At 34.5% G+C, this 23,432-nt stretch overlaps 1 long non-coding RNA gene across 4 annotated transcripts; it reads right to left on the bottom strand.

The window, feature by feature from the left end:
• Positions 1-2,095: 2,095 nt before the first annotated feature.
• On the bottom strand, positions 2,096-21,633 carry LOC111393337. Of its 4 annotated transcripts, XR_002702396.1 has the most exons (8): positions 21,237-21,633; positions 20,854-21,139; positions 20,279-20,344; positions 19,952-20,043; positions 4,429-4,558; positions 3,600-4,327; positions 3,428-3,510; positions 2,096-2,156 (listed from the first exon to the last, which is right to left on the bottom strand). It is a non-coding gene; the product is annotated as an uncharacterized LOC111393337 (long non-coding RNA). The 4 variants fall into 4 exon arrangements; XR_002702393.1 differs by lacking the exon at positions 2,096-2,156 and having other exon boundaries at positions 3,150-3,510; positions 21,237-21,632; XR_002702394.1 differs by lacking the exons at positions 2,096-2,156; positions 20,279-20,344 and having other exon boundaries at positions 3,150-3,510; positions 21,237-21,631.
• Positions 21,634-23,432: the final 1,799 nt, after the last annotated feature.

Here is a 23,432-nt window from a genome sequence, read left to right as displayed (position 1 = left end):
ATGACTTGGAGGATAGTGAAGATATCTTCTTAGGTTGTATTCAGGCTAGTCCCCTTATCCCACATACGCTTAGAGTCGATGTCATCCGTTGCACTCTTACCCAGCCTAGGGATGCTAATAATTGACGTCATCATGCTATCTTTCACACTTACATCAAGATCAATAACAAGGGCTGTAAAGTTATCTTGGATAGTGGCAGCTGCATTAATGCAGTTTCGATGGCTACTGTATCCCATCTAGGGTTGAAGCCAGTTCCTCACCCTCAACCATACAACGTCTTTTGGGTTGATAACTCTTTTATAGCTGTTAAGGAGCGTTGTTTAGTCCCTATCCAGTTCCTCGAGTATAAGGATCATATATGGTGTGACGTCATTTCAATGGATGTTGAACACATCATCTTGGGACGACCTTGGTTATTAGACCTAGATATAACCATCTATGGTCGATCCAATTCCTGCTCCTTCATGTTTAATGGAAAAAAGATTCACTTTAACCCACTGTCCCTAAAGCCTGTTTGCTCACAAGAAACGAAGAAGAGTGTGGAACAAAAGGGATTGCATATAATTAGTCCTACGGAGTTTGAGCGTACGCTTGTTGGTGACTCAATTGTGCTCGCTTTAGTAGTCATGGAGGTTTCATCTAACTCCACAATAGAGAGCCCTGCTGAAGTCCAGTTGTTCCTTCAAGAGTTTCGAGATGTCTTTCCAAAGGACCTACTTGATCATCTACCTCCTCTACAAGACATTCAATATGTCATAGATTTCATCCCCGAGACATCCCTTCCAAATTTGCCTCATTATAGGATGAATCCTACCGAGCACGCTGAACTCCAAAGGCAAGTGGATGACCTCCTTCATAAAGGATTCATTCATAAGAGTTTAAGCCCGTGTGCTGTCCCCGCCCCATTGACGCCTAAAAAGGATGATTCTTGGAGAATGTGTGTGGATAGTCGCGCTATCAATAAGATCACGGTGAAGTATCATTTTCCCATTCCTAGACTTGACGATATGCTAGATATGATGGTTGGTGCTACAATTTTTTTGAAGATTAATCTGAAGAGTGGATACCATCATATTAAAATTCGCCCAGGTGATGAGTGGAAGACCGCTTTCAAAACAAATGATGGTCTTTATGAATGGCTAATCATGCCTTTTGGGCTAAGTAACGCGCCGAGTACCTTTATGCGGGTAATGACACAAACTCTTCAACCTTTCATGGGTAAGTTTTTTGTTGTCTACTTTGATGATATTTTCATCTATAGTAAGACTAAAGAGCAACACCGTGACCACCTTACACAAGTTTGCTCTAAACTACGTGCAACTAATCTGTATGCTAATGTCAAGAAGTGCTTTTTCTTCACCGATACAGTTGTTTTTCTGGGGTTCATTGTCTCTTTGATAGGAGTGTCTACTGACCCTGTCAAGGTTCAGGCGATTATTGACTGGCCTGAATCTAAGACTATTCATGACGTCAGGAGCTTTCACGACTTAGTTATATTTTACCGTCGCTTTATCAAGGGGTTTGGCACTATTATGGCGCCTATTATGGAGTGCATGAAGAAAGAGGAGTTTCATTGGACACAAAAAGCAGCTAAGGCCTTTAAGTTGGTCAAGAAGCAAATGACGGAGGCTCCTGTCATACGTCTTCCCGACTTTTCCAAAGTCTTTGAGGTCGAATGTGATGCCTCCGGGGTAGGTATAGGTGGAGTCTTGAGTAGGGATGGCAATGGGGCAGGCCGCCTTGCCTTAGACGAGGCAAGACGGGGTAATGCCCTGTTTACTGCCCCTTTTTTTCTCTCTCTCTCCTTCTCAAATTCACAATTTAAAAACGTTAACATCCAAATTAAATACTCGAAACAAACAATATCCGAAAATAAACAATTACAAATATAATTACATTATAACTAAATTTCACTTCTTTATCCAAAAATAAATTTGATATTTTTCCATCTTTATAACTTCATTCATCGGCAGGTTCAGAGATTATAGAAGATGTATCCTTAAAAATGTAAGAAATATTATACTCAGTATCATCATAAATTCATAATAACTATGATTAAAATGTAAATTATGTAATAAATAAAATTACCTCCTCATCAACATCCTCATCATTCATCTTGGAGCAACTTCCAAAATATGCAGACGACGCAAAATTCGCTATTAATAAAATAAATTAATTAGTAATAAGAAAATTCATAAAAGAAACAATATAAAAAGAAAATGTTTCTATACATCGTACTGTGAATATCGGCCCATAACCAATCTTGAGCACACATTAAAGCCTCCAAAATTTTGGGGTGAAGTCTATTTCTGTGTGGACTAACAAATCTACCACTAGTTCTGAAAGTAGATTCGGATGCCATAGTAGATATCGGGATGGCCAAAATATCTTTTGCAATTCGAGATAAAGTCGGATATTTGATTGACTTCACTTTCCACCATGTCAATATATCAAAATCATTCGACCGAGGCAATATAGGCTCATCCAAAAAAATATCAAGCTCGGTTTTCACACTACTAGGAGCTTCAACATTAGAAACAAATTTATAAAAATCCGCCATGCGATTTGATTTATTATTAGCACTTGACGTCTCGGTTTGACAAGAAGAAGTAGAAGACTGAGCTATAGACCCACTTGAATCATTCTTTTTCTGATAATCGTGCACCAACTTGCTACAAACTTGATATATTTTGTCAATCTCACTTGCAGCATTGTGATTAAAAATACAAGATAATAAAACTTAATTAACACCATCTTATACCTCGGATCCAACACTGCTGCTAAAGTTAAAACTCCATGAATATCGCTCCAATACTTAATAAACTTTTCCATCATACCAGTTGCCATCATTTGAACTTCCACATAAGGAGATTCAAGCCACTCATATAACGACAGTTTGATATCACAAAGATTTGCAAAGAAGAGATTAGAAGATGGATACTCTGTTCCTAAAAACAATTCAATAACCTAAAAAAACCTTTAACTTCTCACATATTTCTTTTGCTAAATCACAATCACCATCACTAGGGAAATATTTATATCGTGACTCCCTCTATTTCAAATGCGAAAAAACATCCTTATAAATCAAAGCAATACTAAGCATCAAATACATCGAATTCCACCTTGTTTTACAATCAAGCACAATTTTTTTTCACAATCAATTTTCAATTAACGTGCAAAGAGCTCAAAAATTTCAAATCTCTTTGGCGTGGCTGTCCAATAAGCAACACTATCACTAATTTTCTCAACACTACCACTAATAATGTCCAACACATCCTTCACAATAAGATTTAATATATGTACACAACACCTCATATGAAAAAATTCACCATTCAGTACAAGAGAACGAGTACAAAGTTGACTTAACACAATACTGATCATTGCATCGTTTGTGGTGCAATTTCTACAATCAAAGTTGGTAACTTACGATCAATATTCCAGTCCATCAAGCTGCTCAATAGAGTTTCTAAAAGCATATCAGCAGTGTGTGGGCACGGTACATATATAAACCTGAGTTCATTCAAGAACAAATTAAATCAACTAAAAGAATATCATTTTGGTAAATTATGAGAACAAGTGAATGTAATGTTTTACTATACCTCACGATTCGACTCTATAATTTCCACGCTTCATTTATGAAATGAGCAGTGATAACCATATATCCACTCTTTTGATTAGAAGAGGTCCACATGTCGGTAGTGATCGAAATTCGACTCTCAATCTTCTCAAGTGCAATCATATTTTTGGCTCTTTCGTATTCATAGATTTTCAAAGTGTTGCGAGAAGGAACCTTAAACAATGGTTTTAGGTCATGCAAAAACTCTCGAAATTCAATGTGATCAACTATAGACAAAGGATACTCATGCAAAATCACCATTTTTGAAAGGCTATATCTACATTTATCTGGATCGAAAGAGTTGTGAGCTTGCCACTCGTGGCATCCTTTTTGAAATTTAATATTGCTTGGTGAGTATTATCCTTATAACGGAATACACATCTCTTCAAATGATCATGCAAAGGCTTTTTACCAATTTTTGTTTTACCCCCTAACTATTTCTTGCAATGATTGCATATAGCCTTCCATTTCTCACCAATTTTCTGTCTTTTGTAGTGCTCCCACACAAGTTGAAGTGAATTTCCTCTTTCCAAATGATATTTCTCCAATATCACGCTCCTTATCACTTAGGTTTATTGTTCTTTCATCCGCATTTGGTAACAGTTCAATTGGATCTTTTTGCGGGACATTGCTCTTCGGTACATTGGTCATGCTATCTTCCTCGCGTATTGGTCCTAATCCAATACTTCCAATACTACTTGGGACAGACATCTATGCAAATAACAAACGACATCAAACACAACGAATTTTCTAGTTTGACGTGAAAATCATATTTATAAAAAGAGCAGGGGATAAAATATCTAAAGTAATACTTGGCAGTCATGCTATCATTGATGTTACACGTCCATGGATCTCTTGTAGATGCTGACTTAATGCGAAGTTCTTGATCTACGACGGTGTAGCAGGATCGGCTATTTGGCGTGCTTCAGGGCCAGTTGATATCTGCCATCAAAAAATACTTGTCAGCTTGAATTGAGAGTGGAAGTATATTGAGGGGTTACAAACCAAAGCCACGATAATTCATTTACTTACAAGATTGTTAAGAATGTTATTTCCAAGTCATTATGTAAACAAAAAGTAATGAGCATAATGTCATGATTCACAAATAATCTCATTTGCTGTCTTTCCTAAACAAGAATGATTTTTAATCTTTCCCCAGTGTTATTAGAAGTTATAGTAACCAAAATAATCTCTAATTCATTTCAAACTCCTAATGGAAAAATTAATCTCTAAGACCAGTATAAAACATAGAATGAGAACACGAAGATTTTTCTTCTCTTTTCTTTTCATGCTTGGTGTTTGTGGGGCTGTTAATGACAATGCATAAATTTATTACTATGAAGTCAAATGATATTGGTCACTAACTATTAAAGATGAAGTTCAAGTCAAAATGTTCAGAATAAGAATGCCAGATTATGAATTAGAGATGGGCAGAAATATACTGTTAGACTGAGACTAATTCGAATAAGAAGATTCAACACGAGGATAATGGGTGCAAGACAAATCCTAGAAGCTAAGCACTAAAAGTTGTTTTTAAGGTGTCCAGCAAAGTTTATCCCCTAATCATATGCAACTAACAGTAAAATAACGAAATAACATTCTTTAAAGCAAGCACTTGGCATAATTTTGGCCAGAAGTGCAGTTTTCACTTTGTAATTTGGAAATCCTACCTAACCACGAGGATTGGTCCAGTTCATAGAAAAATCAGTCCAAGCAAGGAAGGTTTAAATTGATTAAGGCTGGTGAAAATGACAAGATATTGAACTGGAAAAGGAGACAATGGGTAAATTATTTGGTTGGCACGAAAAGAAAACAGTAGCCAAGGGAAATTTTTACCTTTACTCTAGTGTTTTGGGTAGGGATGGGTGCACAGTTCACATCATAAGAAGACGCCTTAAACTGCTCAGCAGATGTCCTTGTTATTGAGAAAAAAAAGTACTCACCCTTAATTACCTCAACAGATGGAAACAGATTAAACTCAACATAATACATCCATATTAAAAAAATTGTATCAACAACCAAGTTTTTTATAATAAGTAACCGTACTCAACATTACTCTAGGATTTCAACTTAGAAAACTAGATCTGTGCACATCACTAGAAAAACCTATAAAGTTTGCATATTTCCTATAAGATAGCAAAATTTTTTCACACAACAGTATATTATTCCAGCAAAAAACATAGACATGAAACAATTTCCAGAAATCTAAATCTAGAATCCAGTGTCACGAGATATAACTCACCAAGTTCAGAAGCTATAGATTTTGCAAATTCTGACACCATCCAATTGAACCTATACTTAGGAAAAAACTGGGAAAAGAAGCAACACAAAACCTTTCAAGCCTGAAGCCATATTAGGATTTGGCTTTGTGATTTGGGTCGTAGATAATCGTTCTCACATTTTCAGCTTTTGTATTTGCAAAAAGGCTCAAAATTGATTGGGTCGTTAGGGTTTGGCTTAACGATTTGGGTTGAATTTCATCGTTCGAAATTGATTGGCAGAGATGAGAGGAGACTCGAGAGGAAATAGAATTATAGAAGTGGAAATTGGAAAAGAAAAGATTAGGGCAAATGGGGATTGGGAAATTGGGCAACCGGTTGTAATGTAAATTACGTAATACACACACACACACACACACACACACATATATATCGGTGACCCGAGACGGGGGTTGCCTACTTTAGTGAGAAGTTAAATGAGGCTAGACAACGGTACTCAATTTATGATAAGGAACTGTATGCGGTTGTCCAAGCTTTTCAATATTGGCGCCACTATTTGTTGTCCCAAGAGTTTGTCCTTTATTTGGACCACGAGGCTCTCCTTACCTTAACTCCTAGAAAAGATTAACCTCTAGACATGGTCGTTGATTTGAATATTTGCAAGCCTAGTCATTTGTTTTAAAACACAATAAGGGCGTGGAGAACCAAGCAGTTGATGCATTAAGTCGTCGTGTCTCCCTTTTATCTATCATGAGTGTCAAGATCATCGATTTTGAAATGCTTAAGGAGGATTACAAGACATGTCCCAATTTTAAAGATATATTTCTTGATTTGCAAGGGGACAATCAGACACCACAAATGGCTTCCTACTTGAGGAGGGTTATCTCTTTAGAGCCAATAAATTGTGCATCCCTCGAACTTTAGTGCGAAATTTCATAGTGTGGGAAATTTATGCAAGAGGTTTAGTCGGTCACTTTGGGCGTGATAAGACCATAGAGGAAGTTGAACGCCAATTCTATTTGCCTAGTTTGAAGAAAGATGTGGTTAAGAGTGTTAGTACATGTAACACTTATCAATTGGCCAAACAGAAGAGGCAAAGCACAGGCCTATACACTCCTCTTTCCGTCCCCAATTGTCCTTGGCAAGATATTAGTATGAATTTTGTATTAGAACTTCTACGCACTCCAAAGAAACATGATTCTACTTTTGTGGCTGTCGATCATTTTTCAAAAATGGCTCATTTTGTCACCTGTAGCAAGACTTCAGATGTGTCCAAGGTTGCCATGTTATTCTTTAATGATATTGTCAAATTGTATGGGCTTCCTAAGACCAATGTGTCCGATAGGGATGTTCGTTTCACTAGCCATTTTTGGAGGACTTTGTCGCAAAAGATAGGTACCAAATTGAAATTTTCTACGGCCTACCACCCTCAAACTGACGGTTAAACTGAAGTAGTTAATCGAAGTCTTTGTAACCTATTACGCTGTTTAGTCCGGGAAAATCTTCGAAATTGGGATTTGATCCTACCTATAGCTCAAATTGCTTATAACAGTTCCATGAATCGTTCATTGGGTATGAGTCCATTTGAAGCTGTTCACGAGTATAAGCCTAGGAAACCGTTAGATCTCATTCCTATGTCCCCACAAGCTAAAGTGTCAGTGTCAACCAAAGCATTTGCACAATATTTTTGTGATTTGCATATTAAGATCAATAAACAACTTGAAACCAGTAATGTAAAATATAAACTTCAAGTTGATTTACATCAACAACATGTTGAGTTTAACATTGGAATTACGTTATGGTCCGCATTAGGTCAGAGCGGCATCTACATTGACCCGTCTCCAAATTGCAAGTCCGTAGTACTGGTCCTTTTAAAATTTTAAAGCAAGTTGGTCCAAATGCATATATTGTTAACATTCCACCCCACCTTGGTTACCACTCTACTTTCAATGTTGAGGACTTAGTTGCTTATAAAGGCCATTTCATTCCCTCGGATGAACCTCTGTTACCTCCTTTTGTGGATCTTGACCCTGATTCTTTGGCCCCTTCTAACCTACTACCACCTCTCAAAGCACAAAAAGATAACATTGATGTTATTTTAGATGAAGAAACAGTGTTAACTAATGATAGAGAGGTTCAACACTTCTTTGTTCGTTGGATTGATCGACTGAATTCTGACTGTACATGGATCTCTAGAGAGACACTACAGCAATTGAATCCAGATTTATTGGAGCTTTATCAGAGTCAACAGGATCTTCCTTGGTCCAGATCACCTCCCGTCCACCCAAGGAGCGTTGGTGAGGACACCATATTCAGACCTCCACTGACACATTTCTACAGACGTCGGAAAAAGCTTGCCCAACCACTCCACTCAGTTTATGGTTGGGAGATTGAATGCAACCTATATTGATATATCCACTCGACAGGGTCGAGTTTTCTCCCACCCCGGGAGAGTTGATGAGGATATCCAGTCGTTTTTATTTATTTCTAATTGGACCTTATTTCATTTTTGTGGACTTTATTATTTTGGATTCTTATTAGACTTATATTGGCCCAAGTCCAATCTAGTTAGGGCTTAGGTTTTTAATATTTAAACTACTTTGCATTGTAATTTATTTACAGTTGATGATTGAATAAAGATATTTGATAGCTTGTGACGAAATTTCCCTCTTCCCCATTCTTTTTCTTCCCCTGTTTTCTTCTTATATCATCCCTTTCCCTGATTTCTTTTTCATGTTCATTGATTTTCCCTTTCTCTATTAAATTTCTTATTGGTGTTGCGTCAAATTTTCTGTCTCATCTCTCTGAAGAATAATTCTAGGTCCGCCCCCGAGTACTAGTGTGGCAGTAGAGCTCCAGTTTGGGCCTATAATACCATTCTAGAAGGAGAACGACGAGATGAGTAAGACTCAAAAATTGCTTTTAAAGTTTTAGTGTTATTTTAGCCATTTAGTTTATTTCGAATTCTTTTCAATTTTAGTTTGATTAAACAAGGTTTTCATGTAAATCCTTACAATTAAAGGGATAATTCTTTGTTTTTGATCTTCTTACATTAAAAAAATTTCGTGAGTTTATTTCTTTCATAATTTGGTGAATTCCAAAAATTTTCTTCTTGAGTTTTTCACTTGAAGAGAACTTCATTTTCTACCATCATCCCTATTGAGAAAAATAGCAGAATACCCTCCTAAGAAAAACTTCCGAACGCATCAGATGATCACACGAGGACTACTTGCTGTTGGGAATCTACTTATACATGCACAGCGAAATTTAATTAATTTTCGATTCCCACCAAGCAATAGTGATAAAGATTGTACCTTTGAAGAATTATGCAAACTTTTTGCTTCTCTTTTCGTTCAAGCAATCTTGAATCTGCCTCCCACAGTTGTCCAATTATCCAGCCTCCAACAGTGATCCACACAGAGAATAAGATTGCAGCCACCAGGGTTTTCCTCTCGTGCCAGCAAGAGTAATGAAAAACCATATGAATTGAAAATCATAACCTTTTATTTATATAAGCCCAAACGGGTCTGGCCCAGTCCGGTCTAATATTTAATTAAACCATTTAATTAAATTCGATCCATAAATTAATTAATCCAATTAATTAATTCGGGCATATAAATAACCAACCCAATTAATTAATTTATCCAACGATTGTTAAATTAATTAATTGATAAATTACAATCTTCCAATTCTCTTTTGTGTGAGACCCATCAGGCTCCCGATCACGATACCTAACGACGTAAAATATTATTTTGATCTAATCAAAATTGATAAATTAAAACACCCTTTTAATTTATCGTCAATTCACACTCGCCGTCCCTAATTGACATCTAGCAATGTGTTAGAACAATACATGTGACGGGAAATGTCATGTGGTGTGATAAAACCAAACTCGTTCGTTTACCGTGAAATTATAATCCCTTCGTCAATATGATCCGATCAACTACGAGATATGAAAGTGTGTCAATCTAGATTATCGATCACATCTTTCACTCCACTATTAAGTCAATATAAGTCGAAAACTTTTTTTCGACTTGTGAGTACACCTTGGCCAAGGATTTCATCATTGACTTAATTGAATGAACGCAGATCATAATCTCCTACTATCTAAGAGTGACGAATCATTTATTGATCAATCACAACCTTCATACGATTCTTGACGTACCCGAAACGATGTCGTATTGGCGGTCCTTTTCAGAGTAACATCCAATACCGCCAAAGTATGACTGTCCTCATATAAGGTACCATGACGACCTCAAGTCAAAGGACCAATTCCAATGACCTCAAGTCAAAAGACCAATTCCACTACAGAACATTAGAGATTAAACACTGACACTCAGATAGTTATCCATGTGGAATCTCTTAGCGGATCTCCAATGTTTTGTTCTATAATAAAATATCCACGTGTTCATTTACTTGTGAGATCAGTTACTTACTTCACATTCTCACAAGTAAGAAATGTCACACGTGATGGTCTATCCATAATAACGATATCCGTATCTCGTTATTACTTACGACCATGGATGATTTAAGATTCAATCAGATGTAATTTGTATCTCACAATCACACCTCCTTGTGATTAACAAATTACGAAGATTTAAATTTTCGGACTCTATTATTTATTTAATTGTCTATTAATTAATTAATAGATCTGTCATTAAATTGCATTAAATATATATCAAAAGTATTTATATCCAAAATTGATTAGACTTAGGGTATAATACTTACAAACTCCCACTTGCATTAGATCCAATCACTTATGTATCCAATATCATAAGTTTACATGACGATCCTGTTTATGCTACGACAACTCTTTGTCAGTGGCTTTGCAATATTGTTAAATGTGAGAATTTGTTCTTCTCTTTATGTCATTTCTATGTATTATCTCTCTGATGAGATTATACCGCCTTAATACATGTTTGGATTATTGATGAGATCATAGTTCCTTTGCTTTTGCAATGGCTCTATTGTTATCACAATACAATGATATGTGATCAACAATATCAGGAACTATTCCAAGTTCATTTATGAACATCATGATACAGATTTCAACTCTTTGCTACTTCTGAAGTAACCATGTATTAGGTTTCTACTATTGAATCAACGATTGCTTCATGTTTGGAACCTTTCCAACACACCGTTTAAGAGTAAACCAATTTCTCCATATAAAATCTTCTCAATATTTTATATAGATTGGGACGAGTTAAGCAACCTTCTAGATCTATCTCTATAGATCAAGTCGCTTCTCCAATATCGTTCGAGAATAAATCCTTTAACAACCATTATTTCAACGATTGAAACATAGGGATGTCGTTTTCTATAATATTAGGAATACGACAATACTCCCACTATCTTCTTGTAAATACACAATTCGTCTTCAAATTTGATAAAATCAAACACTTTGACTTTTTCCATCAAATCGAAGATTTCAGCTCCATAGAGACTTATCTTAATGTTTAGTTATGATATGCAACTGTTGCAAATAAAACCTGATTAGACTTCAGCAGGGCCATAGGAGAAAGGTTTTACCAAGGTCAACACTTAACCTTTGCTTCTAGTCTTACTTTGTATATATGGATATTCACATCCACATTGACCTTTCCCTTGTAAACTATTTACAAAACCCTATGGGTTTTATTCCATCAGGAGGCTCGACCAAGGTCCAAACCTTGTTCACATACGCTGAGTTCATCTCGAGTATCATGGCCTCTTGATGTCTCTTTTAAGTCAACACTTGACTTTATTTTGTTGCAACTAGCAGGTTCATTATCCTGGATCACTAATACCTGATTAATGATCATGGATTCGCACCTTCTTGAAGATCGAATGATCCTACTAGATTTACATAGAGCTGTCATGTCCTCAAGAGTCTTTACTTCCTAATCCAAAGTATGTCCCATATCAGATATGGGATCAAACTCGGATTTATCTACTTGGTTAACTATATCTATGGACTCTTGAACTCTTTCAAATTCTATTTTACTCCCACTGTCCTCTCATAGAGTAAACATTTTCTCTAAGAAGATGATATGTCGTGAGACGAAGACTTTCTTCATGATAATAGAATTAATATTCAAACGTCTGTTTTGAATATCCCCACAAATACGTATTTATCATATTTAGCATCAAACTTATCCAATTCAGGACGCTTCAAATAAGTGTCATGGCCCCAAGCTTTCATATAAGATAAATTAGGACTATTGCCTTTCCATAACTCGTATGGAGTCTTGTTAACAAATTTAGATGGGACATGATTTAGTGTGTTGCACACTGTAATCAATGCACGACTCCAAAACAATTTTTGGGAGATTTGCATGGCTTATTATTAACCGCATTATATCTAATAATTAACAAGTCCTCCTTTTAGATACACCACCTTGCTGCAATGTATATGAAGGAGTCCACTGCAAGAGAATTTCATTCTCTTTTAGATAATCTAGATTTTATCTTTAAGATACTCCCACTTGATCGAATATTAATGTGAGGGTATCTTTATCTTTTTGTTTCTCTAATTCTAGTGTGAATTCCTTGAACTTTCAAGAGTTTCATGTTTAAGTTTTCATCAAGTATACATGATCATTGAGGAAATAAGAGAAACATTACCTGACATTAATTGACGCGAGTCCATATGCATCACCATGTATTAGACCAGTAATTATGCTGACCTCTCTTCTTTTCAAGTAAAAGAAGATTTGGTCATTGCACTAGACATGCATAATTTGTTCTTGTCAAAATCAATTAATCCCAAGTATACATCTTTATGTAACTTTGGAATTACATTTCATCTAAATGACAAAGTCTGTCATGCCAGATTTAGGTAATAACTAGATTATCACATTTATTCCTTATAATTTCTATACTCATTATAGAATCCTTAGCATTAAAGAATATAAATGTCGTTTTGTAATTTACCATAGCCATTGGGATCTTTATCAAGATAAACAAGAACAACAATTGTCCTTAACATTAAAATAGTTCATGTACGAACATGAAATTCATTTTAATGTTCCAACTATGGTGAGTATAAAGCGACATTTCTCTAATTCTAACACTAAAACCAAAAGGCAATGGCAAGAAGTATATTCATACAAGCAATGCAACAACATTTGCTCATCTCCAACGTGTATGTCAACTTCTCCCTTTCGCAGTGGTCTACTTCTTTTTAGTTTCTCCATATTCGTATAAATATGGAATTTACATCTGGTATCAAATACCTAAGAAACTCGTGAAGTAGACGTAAGTCACGCAATATTCCTTCCAATGACCTTTCATTCTATAATGAAATCAAAGGTCATTAGATTTGGTATTTTCCTTCGCTTTGACGATCTTAACTATATTGAACGCTTTCACAAAGCCCTTTAGACTTCCTCTTAATATCTTTAGAGGAATCAATGGCTTGCACACTATTAAATTCGATGTTGGGCTTAACAGTCTTAAGCATGTTAAGCAACTCAATAATTATGCATTCAAACTTATATACGTTAAATTCATAATTAGTTATAAATAGCTTTCTCTGATAGAGATTGTAGAACCAAGTCACTACTTAGTTCATGGTTTATGATTGAATTCAATTGAGACATTTCTCAGCGTCAATCATCTTCAGTATCTAAGTATCGATTGAAGATTACTCTGTCATTTTGCACCGGTATAGTTGTTCGGAAGTCTCATATCCTTCCACACACGATTATTATCATACAACTCTTTGTAATGAAGAATTATGTGTTAACATTTATACTCTCAAGTCGCTTTTGTAACTCAGTGATATAGTTGCAAGTATCACATACGTTGCTGTACTATTGTCATCACTGTGTTTATTTCAGTAGCCACCTCTTCTTTAATCGAGTCATCAGCAAGTGTCTCTGGAAAGGACTACTCAAGGACGTGACCAATTTTTCATGCATGAGAACAATTCTCAAATTGTTGTGTCAATTAAGAAAATCTATTTTGGTTGTTGACATCTAGTATGCCATTCAAATACATATGGTTACTCATGATTCAATAAGTATAAATGATGAAAAAGGAAAGAATAATATATAAAATGCATCAATTAATTTAACATGGACTTTTATTAAATTAATTATGCTCCCACTGTTTAAATAAAATTTATGACCCTCTTACATAAATTTATGGAGTCCATACTTGACTCCCAGTGGGCTGGAATCCCATCTATTATATTAAGATCTTGAGTGTACTCAACAAGCCTTAATATAACATTTGGGTAGATATTGTTATCAATTGTATCTCCATACAACTCCCAAATCATTAAGCTAACAACTCTTTGTTTTCACACATCTTATGTGTTAGTTTAACATGCCTCTAAAATTTATCTCCTTGAGTTTACTCAACAAAAGATAATTTTTAGTTAAGTCAAACCCGTCATTTAGAAATATCAAATATTTCATAGTGTCAAATATATCCCTAATGAACCAGCCTTGAGTGTACTCAACAAGTTGAGACGATTTGGGACTCTGATTTTTCACTATAATGATGGAAGGCGATTACAAATGTGACTTAATATTTTATGGAGTGATTTTGCATTCAAAAGTCTCATCAACAACAATACAATCATATATATATAATTATACATCTACCATGCAAATATATATATATATATATAATAATGTGGAAAATAATGGACTTTTACTATCTAGTCTTCGCGAGTCATAAGAAAGACTAGTTGGCCAATTCCTAGGGGTATAGCATTGAATAGTATCAATGCACCATCTCCATGGTCTCTTCCTCTTCTTTTCTTTTCAATTAGTCCAGTTGCAACCTTTATCTTATACTAATTGGCATGCAAGTTTAAATGAAATTGGACTCGCAGGCCCACAGCAATAATAATAATAATAATGGACTCGCAAGTCCAAAATGATCAAGAGTTCGCAGGCCCAAAATAGTAATAATAATAACGGGCTCGCAGGCCCAAAATAATTAAAAGCTCGCAGGCCCAGAAAACAATAAGAATAAAAATTAACCATTCAACACATCCATATGGTCGAGTCCATAATCGTCCATTAATAATACATTCATCACATAAATGTATACCTATATAATAACTAATATTATATGCAAATTAATTTTAAGTTTCTAGCAATTAAGTTGTCTAAACTCTTTTAGACAAATGGATCGGAACAATTAAATAATTAATTAATCATATTAATCGATTATTTAATTAGCGGGAATGTTTAATTAAAATCAAATTTTAATTAAATAACAAATTAGAGTCCAACTCCAATTCAACAATTATATGGCGGGATTATTTAATTAAAATCAGATTTTAATTAAATATTAAATTAGAATCAAACTCTAATTTGAAAATATAAGGCGGTTGAATTTAATTAAAATCAAATTTAAATTAAATAACAAAATTAGAGTCTAACTCTAATTCCAATATTTAAGGGCAAATTAATTTAATCAAAATCAAAATTTTAATTAAATACCAAATTAGAATCCAACTCTAATTCCAAGAAGAAATTTAGGGCGAGACAATTTAATTAAAATCAAATTTTAATTAAATGTGAAATTAGAATCCAATTCTAATTACAAGAATATATTCGGGTGAATAATTAATTAAAATCAAATTTTAATTAAGTATTAAATTAGACTCAAACTCTAATTTAAATTGAATTAATATTTTAATCTCGGATAACACTCCTAAATAAAATAAAAATTCAATTGGGTCAAAGTTTAATGTTTAAGTCAAAATTCAATTTTAACGAAAATATAAAATGTCGTCAATTTTAAATAAAATTTTAATTTGGGTCAAAATTAAAATTATGGATCAAACCCATTTGGAAATCAAATGTAAAACACCTCCAAATTTAAAATCCAATACATCTTTGAAAATTCAAAATTTGACCCATTTTTAAAAAATACCAAACAGGCCCTCCGATTTCTGAAATTATGAAAAAGGCCCTTATTTCAATATTTACACATTTACCACCGAAGTGAAATTACAAGTAATGGTCCTCAATATCAAATAATACAAAACGGCCCTTACTAAAATAACTTACAAACTGACCCCAAATGGATATTGCAAACGGGGGCTTGCAATTTCATAAATTGCGTCAGAAGCCCCCGCCTCCAATGCATCTCACCCGATTGTTTAACCCTAGAAAATTCAACCAATTTTTTTTTAAGCACTCTTGGTTGGCGGCGCCACCCTAATAACCCGGTAGGCGGCGGGCCGTTGCCAGCCTCGCTCTGCTGTAGCAACAGCGGCAGATGCCGCTGGCCGCTGCTACTCTTAGCAGCAGCATCTACCGCCGACAGCTTCACCAACGTCGACAGCAACTGTTGCTGTCGGCATCCCACCCCTCATATATATATATATATTTTATACCTTATTAATTCTCCAATCCAAAAAATAATTTCTATTCAAAATCTAATTCTGAATATGAAAAATTATTTATTTCGTTAATCGCTAAAACAAGAAAAACAATTAACATTTAATTGTTCTAACATGCAAAATAATTTCTAACAAACACAAAGTAGGCTCTGATACCACTGTTGAGAATCTACTTATACATGCACAGCGAAATTTAATTAATTTTCGATTCCCACCAAGAATCGCCTTTGTGTTTAGATAGAAATCGTGATAAAAATTGTACCTTTGAAGAATTCTGCAAACCTTTTGCTTTTCTTTTCGTTCAAGTAATCTTGAATCTGCCTTCCACAGCTGTCCAATTGTCCAACCTCCAACGGTGATCCACACAGAGAATAAGATTGCAGCTACCAGGGTTTTCCTCTTGTGCTAGCAAGAATAATGAAAAACCATATGAATTGAAAACCCTAACCTTTTATTTATATAAGCCCAAACGGGCCTGGCTCGATCCGGTCCAATATTTAATTAAACCATTTAATTAAATCTGATCCATGAATTAATTAATTCAATTAATTAATTCGGACCTATAAATAACCAACCCAATTAATTAATTTATCTAACAATTGTTAAATTAATTAATTGATAAATTGTAATCTTCCAATTCTCTTTTGTGTGTGACCCATCAGGCTCCCGATCACGATGCCTAACGACGTGAAATATTATTTTGATCTAATCAAAATTGATAAATTAAAACACCCTTTTAATTTATCGTCAATTCACACTCGTCGTCCCTGATTGACATCTAGCAATTTATCAGGGCAATACATGTGACGGAAAATGTCATGTGGTGTGACAAAACCAAACTCGTTCGTTTACCGTGAAACTATAATCCCTTCGTCAATATGATCCAATCAACTACGAGATATGAAAGTGTGTCAATCTCGATTATCGATCATATCTTTCACTCCACTATTAAGTCAATATAAGTCGAAAACTCCTTTTCAACTTATGAGTACACCTTGGCCAAGGATTTCATCATTGACTTAATTGAATGAAACGCAGATCATAATCTCCTACTATCTAAGAGTGACGAATCCTTTATTGATCAATCATAACCTTCATACGATTCTTGACGTACTCGAATAATGTCGTATTAGCGGCCCTTTTCAGTGCAACATCCAACACCGCCAAAGTATGACTGTCCTCATATAAGGTATCATGACGACCTCAAGTCAAAGGACCAATTCCACTACCGAACATTAGAGATTAACCACTGACACTCAGATAATTATCTATGTAGAATCTCTCAACGGGTCTCCAATGTTTTGTTCTATAACAAAACATCCACGTGTTCATTTAAGTGTCACCACACTTTAGCTTGTGAAATCAGCTACTTACTTCACAAGTAAAAAATGTCACACGTGATGGTCTATCCGTAATAACGATATCCGTATCTCGTTATTACTTACGACCATGGATGATTTAAGATTCAATCAGATGTAATTTGTATCTCACAATCACAACTCCTTGTGATTAGCAAATTACGGAGATTTGAATCCTCGGACTCTATTATTTATTTAATTGTCTATTAATTAAATAATAGATCTGTCATTAAATTGCATTAAATATATATCAAAAGTATTTATATCCAAAATTGATTGGACCTAAGACATAATACTTACACTTGCCACGTCTGTCTTTCCTATTCTGCATAAAGTTATCGAGTCTACTTCTATACGAGGAGAATACTACCTGAGAACTCGTCTTAAGGAATTTTGTTCAACGAATAAGCCAAGAATAGAATTCAACACAGCTAGAGAATCATGATAGGTGTAAACAGATATGATGCAGCTTATAGCTGTTGCTGTCCATTTGACGTTTTTCTCAAGGATCAATGGTGTCAACATTACTAAACGCCGAGAACGCTCAGGCCAGGTCCTTGCAAACCTTCGGTAACACATCCTTGCAGTAGAGCGGACCTGTAGAAAATGGAAAGTTTAATCCCAAACATTTCAATGCACCAAAAATAATTGATAAGGAAAAAGCCTATCATCCACCAGCTTCAAGAAACAGAGACATTTCATGAATGAAAAATATATACCTGGCTCATAGCATATGTCACACAATATCTGATTAAAGTCTTCATAAAGGTCAGTTGAGCGCTATATTTCATGTGCATCAGTCAAGTATTCAAGTACAACACCTGATTCGGGAAAATAAAAATATAGAAGATACTTCTGTTGGGAATCAACTTATACATGCACAGCAAAATTTAAAATAATTTTCGATTCCCACCAAGAATCGCATTTGTGTTTAGATAGAAATTGTGATAAGATTGTGCCTTTTCCAGATCTGCAAACTTCTTTACTATTCTTTTCGTTCCAGCAATCTTAATTCGCCATCCACAGTTATCCAATTGTCCAGCCTCCAACGGTAATCCACACGGAGAACAAGATTGCAACTACCAGGATTTTTCCTCTTGTGCCAACAAGAATAATGAAAATCATTTCGATTGAAAACCCTAGCCATGTATTTATATAAACCTAGACGGGCTCGATCCGTTTCAGTCCAATATTTAATTAATCTATTTAATTAAACCCAATCCGTGAATTAATTAATCCAATTAATTAATTCGGGAATATAAATAATAAATCCAATTAAATAATTTATCCAACGATTGTTAAATAAACCAATTTACAATTTGTAATCTTTCAATTCTCTTTTGTGTGCGACCCATTAAGTTCCCGACCACAATGCCTAACGACGTGAAATATTATTTTGATCTAATCAAAATTGATAAATTAAAACACCATTTTAATTTATCGTCAATTCACACTCGCCGTCCCTGATTGACATCTAGTAATGTGTCAAGACAATACAAATGACGGGAAATGTCATGTGGTATGACAAAACCAAACTCGTTTGTTTACCGTGAAACTATAATCCCTTCGTCATATGATCTGATCAATTACGAGATATAGAATTGTGTCAATCCCGAATATCGATCATATCTTTTACTTTTCTATTAAGTCAATATAAGTCGAAAACTCCTTTTCGACTTATGAGTACACCTTAGCCAAGGATTTCATCATCGACTTAATTGAATGAAACGCAGATCATAATCTCCTACTATCTAAGAGTAACGAATCCTTTATTGGTCAATCACAACCTTCATACGATTCTTGACGTACCTGAACAATGTCGTATTAGCGGCCCTTTGCAGAGCAACATTCAACACCGCCAAAGTATGACTGTCCTCATATAAGGTACCGTGACGACCTCAAGTCTAAGGACCAATTCCACTACCGAACATTAGAGATTAACCACTGACACTCAGATAGTTATCCATGTGGAATCTCTCGGCGGGTCTCCAATATTTTGTTCTATAACAAAACATCCATGTGTCATTTAAGTGTCACCACACTTTAACTTGTGAGATCAGCTACTTACTTCACAAGTAAGAAATGCCACACATGATGGCCTATGCGTAATAACGATATCCGTATCTCGTTATTACTTACGACCACGGACGATTTAAGATTCAATTAGATGTAATTTGTATCTCACAATCACAACTCTCTGTGATTAACAAATTACGAAGATTTGAATCTAAGGACTCTATTATTTATTTAATTGTCTATTAATTAAATAATAGATCTGTCATTAAATTGCATTAATTATATATAAAAGTATTTATGTCCAAAGTTGATTGGACCTAGCGCATGATACTTACAACTTCGAATGCTATTTGAAGTAGATCCAGTTTATCAGAGAACAAAAGCAGAATCACACCTTGCACGAAGTACACGTACTGCATTTCGGTCATTCTTCGAACAGTCAACTATACGAGGAAGCATACGGGGAACTTTGCAATTGCGTAACATCTGAAAACAGAAATAAAGAAAAAAAATCACAGAAGGGTATGCAAAATATAGAAACAGAACAAGCTAACCAGTAAGACAGACAGAAACACCATTTTTATGCAGTTATCTGCAAATTCCAAACTACAAGTACTGTTATCACAAGAAGCTTGAAAAGAACCTAAATGTCAAACTAAAGGGTGAGAAGCACTTGTGATCATATAACGCTATAGTAACTAAATACAGAGACTGCTATTACCGGAATAAACATGTACTGAAAGTCTCTCAAGAGCTCTTTTGATAAGAAGCATAACAAATGGCATGCCTAGCAAAATGGAGAAGGAAGAGCATCACGACAGTTTAGAGTTCAGAAAGCGACTAAATATGTAAAATTAAAAGAAGGAACATTCTATTCATATAAAATCCAAATTAAAAACTTCTGCACTATTAATGAGTATTGAATACAGAAATCAACTATCCATTTATCCTTATCAATTACATGTTAAAACTCGGAGTGATTAGATAGTCCATGAAAGCAACCTCCAGTAAGTTTATGTATGGAAGAGTACACGAAAGGGTATGTATACTTTTGTTAATATACATTTTTTGCAGAAATGACAGTGCAACTAAAGATATACAGAAAGAAACTGTTAACTTCTACATGAAAATAACTTCATATTCCTCTTGTTTTAATAAACATTGTATAGGAACACATCTCAAGGATGAAATACAGTAGTTCCAAAAAAACCATACAAAAAAAAATGCAACCATTAAAATATATGATTTCGAATTGGAAGCAAGAGGCTTTTAGTAGAGAGTGAGTGGCTCACAAACCTCCAATAATAAGGCCTTCACATAGACCAATCTTTTTCTGGTACAATGGTGGAAGCAATTTTTTCAAACTCCTTCAAAAGCTCCTTTTCTGAATATACTTTAATCAAATCAACAGGATGCTTGCTCTGTATTATCGCCATCTGCTGCTCATAAAAGAAAACAAGAAGTCGGCAAACATTTTGATTCCTCATTGAGCTTAAAACAGAAACAGATTGCTCTTATCTTGATATTGACGCCTCGCAGAAAGTGATCTTATCTTCTTCAATCTCAGAAGGCATCATCAATCCTTTTACACAGTAATAAAAATCTATTAAGAAGATGGCGACGAACATAGGTGATAAAAAAGAAAAAAACATGCAAATTGTTTGATGGATGTCAATTACAAGGAGGCCGTGTAGAGCTCCAAATAAATTTCTGCAGGTTTTATTCTGTTCTTGATATTACAAGCATAGAGCCTTGATTTCACTAATAATCACCATCAACCTGACAAATGAATTATTGTGCCAATTTATTAAAGGTATCCAACACCAAAATGCATGGATGACAAACAAGAAAATGACTGACATAATAACAACAATTTTTTTATTACTTCTAACACTACTACTATTGCCATTACTGGTTCATAAAATATGGACAGAAAACAAATATGAAACAGAACCCTCGATACATGAAATAGCAGCTTCCGCTCACAACAGTAACTAATATTAGTTATTAACAGAAGATATTGCATTATTACTAAATCTGCTCATGAATCAGACGAAAAAGGTAAATATCAAAATAACTAAGAGTGAAGCTCAAACATGAGTAAAATATTCAATTTTATAAAATCAAGAGCTAATAAATATATGAATTCATGCATATGTTGTTTTACATATTTTTGATGTATCAAACAGTTGAATGCATTTTTCAGTAATTTAAGTTCAAGCTTGAAAAATATATTTTTTTTTTATACCTAGGTGTCCATCTTACAGCGACTAATCCTGAGGTTTATGATCCAACCCCTCTTCACGCAGATCAGGTAAACCACGAGTTGTTCCCCAAATTGGTCAGGGTCCAAGAGCCCCTCCAACTGAACTGTCAAAGTGTCGAGCGAGTCAAACCTGTGTATGCTCCTTGCCTTTCAAGAAATATCCTGCCTTCCAGGAGAAAGACTTACCTTCCAAGAGCCCCATGAATCGAACCTACGACCTCTAAACTGCCTGCCTTGAAGAATTCCGTCCTTTGTCAGTTGCGATGTGCCCGAAGGGCATATTTTAGTTTATTTTTCTTCTTTAAGATTGCTTGCTGATGCTCAATTTACTTTATCAAATATACCTTAAAACATAAAATAACATGCGTACACTAAATATCTTTCTTGATTTTTGTGGTCAATAGTAAATTTGAATTGGATTAACTTTTATATTATAATAAACTTGAGTTTGGGCAACAATGATTGATAAAGGCCCGCCAACAACAACAACAACGAGGATAATAAGTCAATAAATGAATCATATTATATTTGTTAAACTATTTTTGGATTGGAATCAACTTCACAATGGCATTATTACAAACAGTTAAAAGACAAACTTAGAGACAAAGCAAAGACACCAACGCTTTTTGAAAGGACGAGAATAAACATGGTTGCTATTTTCACTCTATTTTCCACCATTTTAGGCATCATTAAGCACCAAGAAATTCAATTGTGCAATAAGTACGATGGATTGTGAGTGGTGAAATATCGCTAGTTCACTCGAAAGGTCAAATTCTCAACAGCATACATATGCCCACGTCATAGTTTTAGGGTTATATTTGAAAAGTTACCTTTAATGAGTTTCAACAATTTGTGTTGGTCTCTTTCCGATTTCAATTCAGGACTCATTTGACATGATTTTTGAAAAGTCAAAAACTACTTCTTAAATTAAGAAGCTGTTCAGCATGTTTAAATAAATTTTTTTTAGGTACTGTCTATCTAAAGAGCTTTTATAGGAAGCATGAAACTTTTTTACAAGAATTTGCTCAATTAGCCCTCAATTGACATCAAATTGCATGTTCACCGTATTTTCTTGAATCATTATTATTATTTTTAGAAAATTAAAGAAATGAATGAATAAAGGGAAAATTTCATAAGTGAGAGATTAAGTATGGTAGATTTCAGAATTAAGAAAACAAGTTTCAAAATTCAAAAATCAGATTTTTATTAAATTTTATTTATGATTTAATTATTTAATTAATTTAATATAGGGCCCGTTTGGTAGAGATTTTGAGAATTGATTTTTTGACCGTTAGAAGAAAAGTGGGGTCCACATGTGAAGGAAGAAGTCAAAAATTACGGCTTGAATAGTAAAATAACGGTCAAAAAATCAATTTTTTGGGACAAAAAATCCCTACCAAACGGGGCCATATTTAGGTTACGATTATCTAATTAATTAGTCACAGATTAATTTTTAGTCATAACTTATCAAATTATTGATCGTAACTCATTTCTCGGTCACAGATCAAAAATTTTATAGGTCACAGAATATTTTTCGTTCACGAATTTTTGGTCACAGTTATCTAATTAATTAGTCACAAATTAATTTTTAGTCACAGTTTATCAAATT

This window comes from Olea europaea, chromosome 4 (genome assembly GCF_002742605.1).
Source record: "Olea europaea var. sylvestris chromosome 4, O_europaea_v1, whole genome shotgun sequence".
In the NCBI taxonomy this organism is placed as follows: Eukaryota; Viridiplantae; Streptophyta; class Magnoliopsida; order Lamiales; family Oleaceae; genus Olea; species Olea europaea.
The sequence above is the reverse complement of the archived record's forward strand: the minus strand, read 5'-3'. Positions and strand labels throughout refer to the sequence as shown.